The sequence below is a fragment of the Octopus bimaculoides genome, chromosome 4 (assembly GCF_001194135.2).
Source record: "Octopus bimaculoides isolate UCB-OBI-ISO-001 chromosome 4, ASM119413v2, whole genome shotgun sequence".
Classification (NCBI taxonomy): domain Eukaryota; kingdom Metazoa; phylum Mollusca; class Cephalopoda; order Octopoda; family Octopodidae; genus Octopus; species Octopus bimaculoides.
In genome coordinates, this window is record NC_068984.1 from 139,714,900 (window position 1) to 139,719,875 (window position 4,976).

The window sequence follows — 4,976 nt, forward strand, 5'->3', positions numbered from 1 at the left end:
AATCATGGGACTGCAGCATAGTGGAGAATGAAGTGGCAGCAAAAGAGCTCAACTGAGCCAGCGCGGACATTTTTATATTGATGCTGAGCGGAGGAATCCTAAAAGATCAACGGATAGAATCACGAAGCTCTGTCAAAAGAATAAATGCAATGCATCCATGGGGTGGGGGGAGGGATCCATGGTTGTTGCAGTCCGCCAACGAAAGATTCATTGTGACTCAATAGTATATTTGATAATAAAACATTTTTTTTCCGTTTTTCTTTGTTCTTAATGAAGAAAATTTTCAAAAATAGACTCATACAGGATTAATAAGTTGGACTCGCCTGATACAAGCTTCACCAGTAAAAATAATTTAGGTGGAAGTATTTCTGAAGTAAATCATAAATAACAACTCTACCACTTCGGGGCAAAATATTCCAAGGCATTCCTGAGCTCAAAGGCATCCAGATTAAAATAGGATGCAAAACATTACTACTGAATTTATAAATAACCAATATTTCTTATATATTCGACAATAACTGAAACAAGTAAAACATGAAAGATTATCGGGACACCAGCGCCTGTTCTGACACTGTTTTTGTATATATCGCTGGCGGGGAGATGAATCGCTGCTATATCTAACAACCGAGTGTCCTTCATTGAAAAAGCCAAAGAAGGTTGAAATGACGTGATCGTGTGGCCTCGGTGCAGGAGATGCTCTTTGCACCAAATGCCAGTATGAGGATTTCAAAGTATCTACCGCAGTATAGTGGGGATAAATACTATTTCTCGGTATTAATACAGCTTCCGTCGCAGATATATATTACCAAAACTAAATATTGAGTTTATTCTAATGGAATCCTGATTCCCACGTCTCAAGCCTGAGCATCCCCTGTGAAGGGATGGACATGAGATCTGCCCTTCCCATTTCTAGACTGAAATTTAATAACAACAAAGGTTGCTTAGTTAAATGGGATGTGATTTATTTCTAGAAGATGGATATCCCACTCACTCCCTCTGTCTACATATATATGTGTGTGTATGTGTGTGCGTGCGTGTGTTTGTGTGTATGAATGTTTGTATGTATGTATGCGTATATTATGACAAATATTCAAGAGTGGAGTTAGCAAATCATTATACGTAATATGTGGATATTCTTTTGCATTTTTAGATTGAGTGATATCGTGAAAAATCTCCGCACTCTTCTAATTTCTGACAACCGCTATCTGGCGATGTGTTTCGTATGTGAAACACCAAGGTTATATACCCAATCCACCGCGTATGTATACTTATATATATATATATATATATATATATATATATATATATATATATATATATATATATATATATATATGCGTGTGTGTGTGTATAATGGTCTAAACGGCAAAATACACGCGGAAGAATTATATACATCACTGTCCCAAAAGGTATGGTATTCATTACTATTCAAAATTACAATAGCGTGTGTCTTTGCGGTAACAATAAACGTAACCAATTTCCTATATTTCTCTGCCCGTTTGGAAATTGATACACGAAGGTATAGCAGTTAATCATCTAACTAACCTATAAGCATCATCAATAACTTCATTTACAATATATCAGTAAGGTAGTCAAATATATCTGACAATATAATTGATTAATGGCGTTTTAGGTACTTCCGTGTCATTTATATGAAGTTCACTTACACGAGAGATAAAGAAAATATACAGAAAAAATACAATATCCATCATCAATAAGGACTTTACAAATCGACAAAATACATGGGATTTTTTCCATAAAATATTTGAACAGTACATGATTTCCCAGTTTACATAATAGCATTTTCCTCCTTAGCATAACTATGAGAAATTAGTTAATAGAAATACAACCGAAATATCTTAGTCAACATGTCGTTCAGGTATTAACATTTCCAAATAATACAAAATTATATAAAAGCTATACGCATTACAAACAATCACAAATGCTGAAAATAGAATAATTGTGTCTTAGATAACAAGATAAAGAATATGGCAAATAGAAAAAGAATGATGACGTAAAATACAGCCATATCGTTCTACACATTCTACAGTTTTGAATGTAAAACTAACTTCTAACCAATGTATTATAAACAAAATTTCCATACTTTAGATCAACAACACGAAAATAAACAGATCTAGTATCAGGTTATGTTTTGACACTGAAAAAGGAAGAATAATTTCAAATGGAACATCATCTGATATTATATCTCACGTTAACAAATGCAAATTATGATCACGCTCTATAGAAATCTGAACAAGAGACCTTCAATAGAAATTCCAAAACATTAATGCCACCGTAAATACAATTCTGCTAACTATATAAATCGAATGAATACGCGAGAATGAAATAAATATTTCGTAATATATACTCTAACGAAGAGTTGGGCGTTTTATATATTTAGCTTTTCTATGTATTCTTTTATCATTTTATTCTTTTATCTGTTTCAGTCATTTGACTGCGGCCATGCTGGAGCAGCGCGTATTAGTCGAAGAAATCGGTCCCAGGAATTATTCTTTGTAAGCCTGGTCTATCGCACTCGTTTGCTGAATCGCTAAGTCAAGGGGACGTAAACACACCAACATCGGTTTTCAAGCGATGGTGGGTGGTCCAACACAGACACAAACACACAGGCATAAATATATACATATATATACACATCATATATATATATATATATATATATATATATATATATATATATGCGACAAGCTTCACTGAGTTTTTGTCTACCAAACCCACTTATAGTGATTTTTATCGGCTAGCGACTATAGTAGAAGACACTTAACGAAGGTGCCACACGGTGAGACTGAACCCGGAAACATGTGGTTGGGAAGCAAGCTCCTTATCACACAGCCATTCCTGTATACTTATTTTATTCGCATATCCTTATTCAAAAGCTCCCGTGCATTGTCATGCTCAAAAAACACCAAAATACAGACAGACAGACAGACAGACAGACAGACAGACAGACAGACAGACAGACAGATAGATAGATAGATAGATAGATAGATAGATAGATAGATAGATAGATAGATAGATAGATAGATGTGAATGCAACTAATTGCTTTTATCCCCTAAGAAATATTAGTGATCCAACAAATAAGATTAATTAAAATATGTAAGTAAAAATTATTCTTAGAATCAAGCAAAAATTTTATCAGCTTATACCTATATGAGTATGCGAAATTGTATATATGAAATTTTGTTTAAATATATTCGTTTTGTTACATGATTTACCCCTACATACGTCAAAGTTTGAGACGTTTTCATTTCTAAGTAATACCATGACTTATGAACCGTTTTATATATCTCTGCTTACATAAATATTAGAGATACTTGAGAAATGTGTCTGTGTAAATGGAAGCCATCTTTTAGTCATGCGCTAAGAACCTGAGTAAATCTCTTCCTGTAAAAAGAAACAATTTTCTTCTTTTTTTCAGTAAAAAAAAAACGAAAAAGAAGCCATCTTTTATATCATATACATTAACATTAAAAGTTTCACAAAATCAAAAAAAATATCTTCGTGGGAAACATTATTTTACAAAATAAATCTCCTTATACGCATAACGGTTTAACATAAAATGTCTACTTAAATTAACAATACCTACTTAAAGCTCAACTTAAATTCTCAAACACAACATGAAGTAAATTAGAAATACATCATGCTCCCTATAGATGCAGGGAAATGTAGGAATAAAAGACAAATTATACGATGATTTTCCCAATTTTACGATTCAATCGTCCCTGGAAACATACAAATTGAGGAATTCAGTTCTTCAACAAAATTACTATTGAATTTTACTTCAAAGGTAACCGCCAAATTACCATTCTTTTATAATAACCAAACAAAGCTTAGCGTAATTCAGTGCCCCCTCCTTAATCACAATAAACAATAAAATTTGTTGATTTATAATAAATGCTTATGCAGAGAGTATAGTTCTGTAGGAAACAGCAATGTGTTTTAAACATTTATATAAGTATCTTGCCTTCGAGACACGCTTTGAGGTTTCTATTCTGGTTGCAAGTTAGCGTTATCTTAAATGAATAAGTAACACACACACACACACGGTGGTTGTCGACTATTTAAGCAGAGTCACATACACGCACGGACATACGTAATACATACACACACATGCATACATAAATAAATTCTGTTGTGGGGTTTGTGGGGAGGTGAGATATGTAAATACTGAGAGATTCAAAACGAAAAAGAGTACTTTGGCGCTAGATCCCGTTATAAATTACTAGATGAGTACTGCACGATTAATTACTTCGGATCTCAGAGAATCAGAATATGAAAAGAACGTCGTAATTAACACACGCATATACACCCATATATATATATATATATATGTGTGTGTGTGTGTGTGTGTGTGTGTGTGTGTGTGTGTGTGTGTGTGTGTAAGGAATATATATATATATATATATATATATATATATATATATATATAATGAAGACGTGTGTGTGTTTGTAAATTCTGCAACGTATATGGCGTAATTTTTGTTACAGACACCCTAGACTTCTTATTCCTATCATTCACGGATGATACTTTCTAACTAAAGCTCCAGCTTCTAACTTTTCTCATTTCAGTATTTCATTGAAATTTTCCATCAAATCCTAAAATCTATTCCATTGATAGAATCTTCACAAAAACTCCATGACACCATGTTGATAGAAGGTGTTGGAAAATTCGTTCAACGGAGCTCAACCAGCATTGCACATTATACTCATCCACTTATTCGGTTCACTATGGTATAATCACACGTTCTATTGTGGGCTTTACCATCTCTGATATTCCATAGGCACAAGAAACATTGTAATTTAAGTAGCTCAACATTAAACCAAGAAGCAGTAATACTGGTTTATCATCTTTAAAAATACTCAATAATTATCCTTTTCCTTCTCATTGGATGGCACCTAACAGTAGTGCAATAGAAGTTAAGTTATATATATATATATATATATATATATATAT